This window comes from Entelurus aequoreus, linkage group LG09 (genome assembly GCF_033978785.1).
Source record: "Entelurus aequoreus isolate RoL-2023_Sb linkage group LG09, RoL_Eaeq_v1.1, whole genome shotgun sequence".
Taxonomy (NCBI): Eukaryota; Metazoa; Chordata; class Actinopteri; order Syngnathiformes; family Syngnathidae; genus Entelurus; species Entelurus aequoreus.
The window spans coordinates 54,409,115-54,421,861 of record NC_084739.1 but is presented as its reverse complement, the minus strand read 5'-3'; the positions used below and the strand labels follow the sequence as shown (position 1 = coordinate 54,421,861).

Genomic DNA, 12,747 nt, shown 5'->3' with positions numbered 1-12,747 from the left:
TTCAACTTACCATTGGTCTCTCTTTGACTATAGTAACACTTGATTACGCCTTTTCTAACACTCACGACCAGAATTGGACTCTGAATACAGATGCAGGATTTCAGAAGCAGTTATTTATTCTGACAAGGGAAGGGATCCAAAACGGGAGAAACAAAACAAGCTATCAAAACAGATCTAACCTGACCACTAAACTTACAAAATTATCGATAACTCAAAACGCTCCGGCTACAGAGGGAAAAAGGTGCTAAGAACAAAAACTACTAAGTACAAAAAAAGGCACTCCAATGGAGGCGATGCTAGGAAGCTAATCTTACCTGACAAAAGTTACTAACCAAGAATCTCCTGTGGATCCAAAAGGTACACAAAATGTGGCTATGGATAAGACTGTGGCAAAGGAAAGCTGGAGGTACACACAAGAAGATACGAAAACACTCTGGCACAGGACAGAAGGAGGACGAGACATTTAAGCATGGGGGGACAGGTGAAAGCAATCAGGAGAAATTATGACACACGAGGAAGGGCAAGTGATCTGAAATGAGAGGGAGAGTTAGCATTTCAAAATAAAACAGGAAAAGACAAGACAACCTGAAACCAGACGAAATCCAGACAATAATTCACCCAGGTGTGACACTACACTACAAAGTGATAAAAGTATGTATGATTCTTGCTGATATCGTATTGGACAGAGGTGGGTAGAATAGCCAAAAATTGTACTCAAGTAAGAGTACCGTTACTTTTGAATAAAATGACTCAAATAAATGTAAATTTTACTTTAGTCATAGTAAGTAAGTATTCTGTGAAAAAAACAGTAAGTAAGTATTCTGTGAAAAAAACTACTCACGTATTAAGTAACTTGTGAGTTACTTCTGATTTAATTAGTAGCTATTTTTCAACGGTTCTTGGACTACAACCGTGGTTGGTGTGTGTGTGTGTGTGTGTGTGTGTGTGTGTGTGTGTGTGTGTGTGTGTGTGTGCTATTGTGAACATTCCAACTGTTTATTTTTTAATCAAAAATATTTAAATGTAATGATTTGGGACATTTGTAAACAGTTAAAATATGTGTACAAAGCAAACTATAACCTGCTACCAAGGGATGTACAACAATTCTTAACAAAAGAGGAGAAATATATCCTTAGGGAAACATGTAACTTAAAACATTTGTTTGTGTCATGATCGGTTGCCCGGGTCATGTTTAGTTTAGTTTAGTATTTCCTTAGTTGTTGGTTAATTCTGGTTCAGCACCCTTGTATGTTTTCTCTGTTGCCATGGGTGCTGATTTTTGTCACCTGCCTCTAATTAGTGGTCGGGACGCATACCTGCTACCGGTCACTAATCAGAGAGCTATTTATTCCTGCCTCACGCGACACTATGCCTGGCAGTCATTTACGTTTGGATTTATTTTCATATCAGTTTAGAATTACTAGCTTCATGTCATTGTCGGCTAAGTCTTGTTGTTAAGCCTTTGCCGTAGCTTCTCATACTATCGGCACGTTTTCCGTTTTTGTTTTCTTGCCTGGTTATTGGAATAAGTCATCCTTCTTACTAAACGCTGCTTTCTGACGTCCTCCTGCATCTTGGGGAAACAACCTTTGCAAAATCATGCAACACCGACGTAACAGTAAACTGCCAGCATCTATTTTCCTTGCTTTGGACGACAGTTGTCCGGACAACATTAGGGATGATGTTCGAAAATCAGTTCTCCTGATGCTTCGATAAGAAAGGAACCGATTCTATGGATTCTAATCCCTTTTTGAGAACCGGTTCCCCGTTATCGAAGCCACTATACCGTATTTTCGCGACCAAAGGATGCACCGTATTAAAAGGCGCTGTGTCAGTTACGGGTGCTATTTCTGTATTTAACGCATAAATAAGGCACACCATATTTTTGGGCAGAGGCATGGTTAAACATACGCTAGCTTAAAACATACGCTAGCATGCATGGACGCTGTTTTAAAAAGGCAGCAAGAGCAAAGCTGAGTTCGGTTGTACTTTATTGAAGTATTTATCAATGTACTCACATTATTTTTTGATCAATCCTCATCCACAAATCCATCAAAGTCCTAATTTTCTGTGTCCGAAATGAACAGTTGGGCAAGTCCTCCATCAAACACGCCAGATTTCCTGTCATCATTTTCAAAGTCAGTCTCGTTGCCGTGGGGCTCCTCGGAAAAGATGCCGGCTTTTGCGAAAGCTCGAACAACAGTGCAAGCAGACACGTTAGCTCAAGCATCCACGATCCATTCACAAATTGTGGCGTAACTCGCCCGACGCTGCCCCACAGTTTTCGTGAAGCTGTGTTCGTAGGTCATCCATCGCTCCATGACGCTCACAACTTCACTTTGAACGTCCTATTTACACCCATGTCCAGCGGTTGGAGTTCCTTCGTCATGCCTTAATGATGACTCCAGGTGGAAGCTTTTCTTTCGGCAGCGTCTTCCCCTTGAAAATCACCATAGGTGGCAGTTTCTGTCCATTAGCATAGCAAGCTAGCACAACAGTAAAAGCCGACTTCTCTTGCCCCGTTGTGCGTATCGATTCGCTACCGTGCTGGTCCCCTTCTTCTCCACAGTGTGCCTCACCAGGATGTCGAAAGTGAGCGGCACCTCGTCCATGTTGGTGATGTGTTCTTCTGCAATTTTTTTTATTTACAATGCACATAGCAGCACTATATACTCACTGGGGGCGTGCTTTTAGCGTCCTCTCTCACCTGAAACCTTCACCCTTTAACGTCCACATGCTGTCCTCAGTTACGTCCGCCTTTCCTCCATATAAACAGCGGCCCAGTCACATAACATCTACGGCTTTTGGAACTCAGTGCACACACAAGGTGCACACACAACAACCTCTCTGGATTCGATAAGAGATTTGATAAGGAATCGGTTCGATAAGAGGATTCGATAATGGCATCGACGTTGATAATTTCTTAACGTACATCATCCCTAGACAACATGGAGGTATTGGACGAAGAGACATGGCTGGTGCTAAAGGCGATGGAGGCGGAAACCCTCCACTATTCTCCCGAAGAGAACTAGAGTTTGATGTGGGGTCCTGAGGGCTCGCTGATCCCCATTCACTCAGTTTGGCCTGAAGACATCGTCGCACGATCATCCCGGATGCGTCGACGAAAGCGGAAGCCGTCCATAAAAGCTTCGACTCGCGCCGACCCCTTAAGCTCCTCCACCAGATCGAAGCATTTCACCTCTTGGGCTGTTAGCCAGGTCACTACGCGCTCCAATGACGCCACGCCACAGGCGTGCTCCGATGACGTCATACTACCGACGCGCTCAGTTGATGTCACGCCCCACGATTTTTTTTCCCAAAAGGACAATTTTTTTTCAAATTCATTCTGTCAGCCTCCTCCAAAAGACATTATGTTGTCTATAGCTGAATACCAGGACATTTTTTAAAAGACGAGAGCAGCAAGTCAGTCCCAGCTATCCAAATCTCAAGGTCCGCCCCTAAGGTCTCAAGTTTCGCCCAGAGTGACTTTTCAGCTTCCCAAAGCTGTAGCCATGGCGAGACAAGCGAAGAGAAAGTGCAGAACTTAGACTTAGACAAACTTTAATGATCCACAAGCGAAATTGTTCCACACTGTAGCTCAGTTACAAAGGATGGAAAAGATAATGTACACAAGGGCACAAAAAGAGGGCGAAAACAAAAGGTATAAAGTAGACTAAAAATTCACCATAGTAGCAATATAAAATATAACATTTATGTAATAGTTACATATTATACAAACCCCGTTTCCATATGAGTTGGGAAATTGTGTTAGATGTAAATATAAACGGAATACAATGATTTGCAAATCCTTTTCAACTCTTATTCAATTGAATGCACTACAAAGACAAGATATTTGATGTTCAAACTCATAACCTTTTTTTTTTTTTTGCAAATAATTAACTTAGAATTTCATGGCTGCAACACGTGCCAAAGTAGTTGGGAAAGGGCATTTTCACCACTGTGTTACATCACCTTTTCTTTTAACAACACTCAATAAACGATTGGGAACTGAGGAAACTAATTGTTGAAGCTTTGAAAGTGGAATTCTTTCCCATTCTTGTTTTATGTAGAGCTTCAGTCGTTCAACAGTCCGGAGTCTCCGCTGTCGTATTTTACGCTTCATAATGCGGCACACATTTTCGATGGGAGACAGGTCTGGACTGCAGGCGGGCCAGGAAAGTACCCGCACTCTTTTTTTACGAAGCCACGCTGTTGTAACACGTGCTGAATGTGGCTTGGCATTGTCTTGCTGGAATAAGCAGGGGCGTCCATGAAAAAGACGGCGCTTAGATGACAGCATATGTTGTTCCAAAACCTGTATGTACCTTTCAGCATTAATGGTGCCTTCACAGATGTGTAAGTTACCCATGCCTTGGGCACTAATGCACCCCCATACCATCATGGATGCTGGCTTTTGAACTTTGCGTCGATAACTGTCTGGATGGTTCGCTTCCCCTTTGGTCCGGATGACACGATGTCGAATATTTCCAAAAACAATTTGAAATGTGGACTCGTCAGACCACAGAACACTTTTCCACTTTGCCTCAGTCCATCTAAGATGATCTCGGGCCCAGAGAAGCCGGCGGCGTTTCTGGATGTTGTTGATAAATGGCTTTCGCTTTGCATAGTAGAGCTTTAACTTGCACTTATATATGTAGCAACGAACTATATTTAGTGACAGTGGTTTTCTGAATGTTCCTGAGCCCATGTGGTGATATCCTTTAAAGATTGATGTCGGTTTTTGATACAGTGCCATCTGAGGGATCGAAGGTCACGGTCATTAAATGTTGGTTTCCGGCCATGCCGCTTACGTGGAGTGATTTCTCCAGATTCTCTGAACCTTTTGATAATATTATGGACCGTAGATGTTGAAATCCCTACATTTCTTGCAATTGCACTTTGAGAAACGTTGTTCTTAAACTGTTTGACTATTTGCTCACGCAGTTGTGGACAAAGGGGTGTACCTTGCCCCATCCTTTCTTGTGAAAGACTGAGCATTTTTTGGGAAACTGTTTTTGTACCCAATCATGGCACCCACCTGTTCCCAATTAGCCTGCACACCTGTGGGATGTTCCAAATATGTGTTTGATGAGCATTCCTCAACTTTATCAGTATTTATTGCCACCTTTCCCAACTTCTTTGTCACGTGTTGCTGGCATCAAATTCTAAAGTTAATGATTTTTTGCAAAAAAAAAAATCTTTATCAGTTTGAACATCAAATATGTTGTCTTTGTAGCATATTCACCTGAATATGGGTTGAAAATGCAAATCATTGTATTCCGTTTATATTTACATCCAACACAATTTCCCAACTCATATGGAAACGGGGTTTGTATATACAGTATATAATATATACTGATTTAATATATTATTATATTTTGATTTATTATTATATATTATATACAATATATAACAAATCCGAATTACCATGTAGAATATTACCGTATATGTAACAGCTGCAGCAAAAAAAAAGGGCAGCATAAAATAAATAAAATGTGTTCTAATTATGTATCACTTCTAGCAGATGACGTGTCTGCCCTACTCTGTTCAGCGGTACTTGAACGCAACATAAAAACACCTCGTCTCTTTTCCTCTGAGGAAAGACCAATCATAATAATTCCGTGCTTAGAGAGCACAGCTTTTAGGTTCAATGTGCACAACTGAATAGCTTAGTTGCTCAGACAATAATGTGTTTTTATAAGTTTAGATTGGGATATGTTGTTTTTAACGGGGAAAGATGCATGTCTTTTGTTTTCATTTTAGCATTTAAGCTAGCAAGCTGGCACCAGTAAGTCCGCCATGGCCCGTGAGTTTATTAAAGGGCAGTTATTGATTTTTAGATTATTTTTTATTTTAAAAGGTAATGCTAGCCGTCATCATTATTACTGTTTATTGTTACATCCCTACAATATTATCTTGTTTTCCGATGAAAAATCCAAACAATGTGTCTTTGTAGTTGTAGTTCTGATTGGATCTCTGCTGTGATTCACCCACGCCCCTCTCCTGCATGCTACTGTAATTGGATCGATTCTTAACTTGTCCCACCCACCTAAAGACGAAAATAAATATGATTGGATTTCGTCTCTGTCAATTATTTTCGTCTCATTTTTATTCGTCGCCTAAATTGTCAATTAATTTGGTCATCGTTTTCGTCAATGTGCATTTGTTTTGACTCGTTATCCTCCTATTTCAGTCAGGGGAAATTAGTTTGTTGACAATAACTAAGCAGAACATTTTTAGTCAACAAAATAAACACTATTGCACACAACACAAAAACAAGTAGGAACTCTTTTCACGGTGGCTCAAGTCACAACAAAGTCCTCCAGCTTTTTTGGTGGCCGGCGGGATCGCCCAGAGCAGCAAAGGGGGGGACTGGCACCGCAGGGATGAGTCCTCCACATCCGACGTTAGTTCCTCCTCGTACAAGTCCGACACGGCGGTTTGGTTGCACACCATGTAGTAGTCACCTACCTTACCCTATATGAAGTTTACCCCAACTGATTACCTGTATACCAACTTATATGCCAGCATCATGTCGATGGATGAAAAAAGTACTGGTATTTTTCTAAAGCAGAATAGTACCGTTTTTAATTCATTAGTATTGCAGTACTACATTAGTACCGGTAAACTGTACAACCCTAGAGCATAAACGTACGAAAAACTGGAAATGACACAATATGTTGCTGGAATAAAAGAATAATAAACATAGGCTATGTATGATTCATGCTGATATTGTGTCGAATCACTATCAGCATCGGTCCATACGCAAGGCTGCAATATCAGTGAAAAAGTTGTATCGGGACACCCGTAGTAATCAATCCATCCATCTATTTTATACCACGTGTCCCCTTTGAGTTGTGGCCTAATAAAATATATTTATATAGACTGCTGTTGTACTTCTTGTTGCTTGTCATTAAAGCGGACATACAAAACTATAAACTCCATCTGCCTTGGCTAAGGATGAGTCATGTTGCATGTGGTCTTCATACAAACGACTACCACATGCTAACAGATACATAAGTACTTATTAAAAGTCTTTGGTGTTAGTGACCACACGGTGCCCACCACCGACACTTTAGGGTTGGTCAGGTTAGTGGCGACAAATTAGAAGCGTCTTTCGTTTGGTTTGAGGTTTTGCTGTTGAAAGTGGAGAGTTATTAAATGCAACCTGTGGAGTTTAAACAAGAGGGAGAGGGTGAAAGAGCTTAATTTTTTTTAATCAAAATGTTAGTATTCAAGCTCGGGACACCAGAATTTTACATTCAGGTAAAGATTTGTGTCGACACTCCAACAGATTCTTATTTTTGGTCAGTATATGTTTTTAGTCTGGTGTTTCCTGTCCTTTGAGCTGCTCTATGTTCCAGTTAGCTTGGATCTGAGTTAGATCAATGCAACTTGCAATCAGCATTCATAAGCAATGTTCAGTCCAAGAAGGTTCAATGGTCAACTTGGGTTTCCTGAATTCTTCTGGCCACATCACTTACTTTGTCCGTTACAAGCTTTCATACTAAGTATTTATTCCTAGTCTTTTTGCTTTTAGTCTTATTGGCCTTCTGGTTCACGTACATGTTTTGTTTTGTTACTTACACCATTTTACTCAGGCAGATTTTCATCTAGCTTTCAGGAAATGTCAGTAATGTGATAAGGAACAACAGATTAGATTTTGGGGGAGATCCGGATAATTTCTATAACGGTAACTTATGTTTACGTTGCGAGCCTCAATTTTTGTGTGGCCGTTTGCGAGCAGCCCGGCTCCACCCACAGAGACAAAGACAGTAGATGACTGGCAACATTGTTCACTCCATCATTTATTTCATTCTGCTATACATAACAAACAAAAAGTTATAAACAGATATTCATCTACAGGTAACATCCAATAAATGTCCAAAATGTGATAAGGGCCATCACTGTCAGGATTCAAGACTTGTTTGGAGTTATTTTGTAATTATTATTATTAGTTCTCGACTTTTCCTCAGCTCTGTCTCTTGTCTCTCTTGACAACTTTGTTTTTGCGCGGCGCACAGGAGCAGTGGAATTTGACTCCACCCCTTCGAACAGTTTTCAGTTTTTATTAAGTCCTTTTGCATTGACCTCATATGGCAAGATTAGGTGTGGGGAGGGCGAGATGCGAGGTGGGGTTATGTATACACACTTCAAACTGCATGAAGGTGCGTTTGCGGCAAGCTTTTTTTTAAGCCTCAATATTTTTGCATGTTTTTAGCCAAAATTCGACACCATTTTTTTTTACATGAGGCCCCTTTTCATTATTTTTTTGGACAGACTTTCTTGGCCCGGCCAATGTGTTGAGGGTGTCCAACTTAGGGGTGCTCAGAACTCATCTGGGCATTTTGGTCTTGATCAAGCTGTGATCTTCTTGTTGACTGGTGTGCTTCGCGGCTGAATGTGAAGCTTTTCAGATGAGACTCAGCACCTCCAAATCTGAGGAAATGGTTGTCAGCTAGAAAAGGGTGGATTGCACCCTGCGGGTTGAGAGTGAGGTTTACCCCATTGGAAGAGTTCAAATATATCGGTTGGAGTGAGCTGAGTAATGGAGTCGCTGTATCAGACTGTCTTAGTGAGCCAGAAGACAAAGCTCTCAATTTCCTGTTCGAGCTACGGTCCTATCCTCATGAGTGTTGGGTGGTGGCTGAAAGAGAAAAATGGCAGATTAAATAATTCCTTTGTAAAGTGGCTTGACTCATCCTAAGAGACAGGGTGAGCTCAATGATCTGGGTGGGGTAGAGTTACTGCTACTTCACATCGAGAGGACATCTAGTCTGAATGCCTCTTAGACGCCCACCGGTGAGGTGTTTCGGCCATGCCCAGCTTGGAGCAGACCCCAAGGTACACCTAGTCCATGCTAAACGCGATTATGTCTCAGAGCTGGCCTTTAAATCTTCTGGCCTCCCCCCTGGTGTAACTGAAAGAGGTGGCCATAGACCAGGAGGTCTAGGCTGCCTTACTGAGACGGCTACCCATACAATTAGGACCCGGATAGGTGGACAAAAATGGATGGGTAGATCTATGGGGGCGGTATGGCGTAGTGGGTAGAGCGGCCGTGCCAGAAACCTGAGGGTTGCAGGTTCGCTCCCCACCTCTTACCATCCAAAATCGCTGCCGTTGTGTCCTTGGGCAGGACACTTCACCCTTGCCCCCGGTGCCACTCACACCGGTGAATGAATGATGAATGAATGAGTTGTAAAAATGAATGATGGGTTCTCACTCTGTGAAGCGCTTTGAGTGCCTAGAAAAGCGCTATATAAATCTAATCCATTATTATGTTTAGGTCCGTTTCACTTTGGTCGAAACCCTAAAAGACATGAAAGCAAGTACATGAAGTAGTCTATGAAGTACATTTGTAGGTACTGTTGGGTACACTCACATTAGACTAGCTCTTTCATCCTCTGCAAAATGTACTTTTCCTTTGCCAGTGGGTGTCTTCATTTGACCTGGTTAACTATATTCTGCGAGGTGTTGGTTTCCACTTATAACCAGGAAAATAATTGTATTCATTTTACAACACCCAGCCCAGCATGTGCTTGTGAATGAGCATATTTTCATTCTATTTCGAGGATACATGTCTTCTCAATTGTAAAGGGTCCAGGCCATCTCTTCGAACCATGCTCAGAAAGTATTCTGTGTTTGAGTGGGGAATAGAACACTCACACTTTCAAACAATTTAGACTTTGGGCTAAGTAGAGACGCATATATATTTTAAAGACCACTACAAAACAGGGTTGTATTCAAGGAGGGACGTTCATACAGCTTCAGAGAGAGTGGCTTACGCTGTACAGTATTTTATTGTATTGTATAGCAGGGGCCCTCAAATACATTTGTCCAAGGGCACAAAACCATTTTTTCAGCAGACTCTGTAAATTAAGGTCTGGCGTGCACCTGCTGTTTTGGTTGGGACATTCTGGTTGGCTGTGGCCGTGCTTTGGCTCTCGCACATACTGGGAAACGAAAATGCTGTACATATAAACATACATACAGATGTATGTTCATACATACATACACACATGCATACAGTACCAGTGTTAATTTTGAACGTTTTTAATTCAGTTTTATAGTCTTTTGACAAAAATGTATTTTAGTTTGTCATTTTTTAATCATCTAAATTAATGTAGTTTTAGTCAACAAAATTCCTCAACATTTTAGTTGACTAAAATTACAGTAAATGTTGACAAAAATATATAGTACAGCGGACAACACATCTTTGAAGTTGTCTTGAAAGCCCTTTTATTAATTATTGCATAGCATCTCAAAAACGAAATTCACCTGCACTCCATGAATATTTCAACAAGTACATTTCACAATAAACATTGTGTGTTAGTTTTAGCTTAAATTGAGCATTTTTTTCCAAATGTTAAATACAAACCCCGTTTCCATATGAGTTGGGAAATTGTGTTAGATGTAAATATAAACGGAATACAATGATTTGCAAATCATTTTCAACCCATATTCAGTTGAATATGCTACAAAGACAACATATTTGATGTTCAAACTGATAAACATTTTTTTTATTGCAAATAATCATTAACTTTAGAATTTGATGCCAGCAACACGTGACAAAGAAGTTGGGAAAGGTGGCAATAAATACTGATAAAGTTGAGGAATGCTCATCAAACACTTATTTGGAACATCCCACAGGTGAACAGGCAAATTGGGAACAGGTGGGTGCCATGATTGGGTATAAAAGTAGATTCCATGAAATGCTCAGTCATTCACAAACAAGGATGGGGCGAGGGTCACCACTTTGTCAACAAATGCGTGAGCAAATTGTTGAACAGTTTAAGAAAAACCTTTCTCAACCAGCTATTGCAAGGAATTTCACCATCTACAGTCCGTAATATCATCAAAGTGTTCAGAGAATCTGGAGAAATCACTGCACATAAGCAGCTAAGCCCGTGACCTTCGATCCCTCAGGCTGTACTGCATCAACAAGCGACATCAGTGTGTAAAGGATATCACCACATGGGCTCAGGGACACTTCAGAAACCCACTGTCAGTAACTACAGTTGGTCGCTACATCTGTAAGTGCAAGTTAAAACTCTTCTATGCAAGGCGAAAACCGTTTATCAACAACACCCAGAAACGCCGCTGGAGCTGAGCTCATCTAAGATGGACTGATACAAAGTGGAAAAGTGTTCTGTGGTCTGACGAGTCCACATTTCAAATTGTTTTTGGAAACTGTGGACATTGTGTCCAGAGGAAAAGAACCATCCGGATTGTTATAGGCGCAAAGTTGAAAAGCCAGCATCTGTGATGGTATGGGGGTGTATTAGTGCCCAAGACATGGGTAACTTACACATCTGTGAAGGCGCCATTAATGCTGAAAGGTACATACAGGTTTTGGAGCAACAAGCAACATTACCATGGACGCCCCTGCTTATTTGAGCAAGACAATGCCAAGCCACGTGTTACATCAATGTGGCTTCATAGTAAAAGAGTGCGGGTACTAGACTGGCCTGCCTGTAGTCCAGACCTGTCTCCCATTGAAAAGGTGTGGCACATTATGAAGCCTAAAATACCACAACAGAGACCCCCGGACTGTTGAACAACTTAAGCTGTACATCAAGCAAGAATGGGAAAGAATCCCACCTGAGAAGCTTAAAAAATGTGTCTCCTCAGTTCCCAAACGTTTACTGAGTGTTGTTAAAAGGAAAGGCCATGTAACACAGTGGTGAACATGCCCTTTCCCAACTACTTTGGCACATGTTGCAGCCATGAAATTCTAAGTTAATTATTATTTGCAAAAAAAAAAAAAGTTTATGAGTTTGAACATCAAATATCTTGTCTTTGTAGTGCATTCAATTGAATATGGGTTGAAAATGATTTGCAAATCATTGTATTCCGTTTATATTTACATCTAACACAATTTCCCAACTCATATGGAAACGGGGTTTGTAGATGACTAAAATGGTCAGATGAAAAAAACTTGTTTTAGATAGATTAGATTAGATAGTACTTTATTGATCACCGAGGGAAAATTAGATTTTATTTGAAATTGGCGGGCAAGCTCACCTATACGTACAACAAAAGTAGTGTTAGGGTAAGCAGTCTTGCTCCTTCTCTACTGTCTTTAATAATAACAGTAATTTAGTACGGTATGAGTCATGTGGAAATGTTAGTTAAGGCCTACTTACTGTTGTGCAGATGTTCTGATGAATAGCCTGCAGAAGAAGCTTCGACTTGGTTGTGTTTTTGCTAGAGAAAATTAAGCCACAGGGTTTATGTGTTTTGTCTACCTTGCAAGTGTAAAATGTGTCCATATGTCTTCTCTATCTTCCAAGGGTTGAAGACATATTGTAATGATGTAAAAATACATGTGTAACAATAAGAATTTCATATCACAGTTATTGTGACCGACATTTAGTTATTGTAGAATGTGCACAAAAAGCTTTTTAAAACATAAATAAAATAATCAGACACACTATTAGAAAAAAACACTATTTTGCATTTCTTGTGTGTACGTTTACCTGAAGTGTTTGTCTAAGTGTTTTATATGTTTTACAAGCTAATATTTTCCTATACTGTAAATATTTGTTTGTTTCCATCACTTTAAGATGTATTTAAAATAAAAGTGTATAACAAAATATACTCTAATTATCACTTCTGGCGGGCATGACTGTCCTACTCTGTTCAGCGGTACTTGAACACACCAAAAACACCTCTTCTCCTCTTAGGACAGATTTATCATCATAATTCCATGCTAAGACAGCACAACTTGTAGGTTCGATGCGCACA

The 12,747-nt window shown here is 40.5% G+C and overlaps 1 long non-coding RNA gene across 1 annotated transcript; it reads right to left on the bottom strand.

Annotated features, from left to right (window-relative positions):
• Positions 1–7,805: 7,805 nt before the first annotated feature.
• LOC133656891 (uncharacterized) lies at positions 7,806–12,453 on the bottom strand. The gene is made up of 3 exons (XR_009827192.1): positions 12,147–12,453; positions 8,505–8,647; positions 7,806–8,439 (listed from the first exon to the last, which is right to left on the bottom strand). It is a non-coding gene; the product is annotated as an uncharacterized LOC133656891 (long non-coding RNA).
• Between the last annotated feature and the right edge of the window lie 294 nt (positions 12,454–12,747).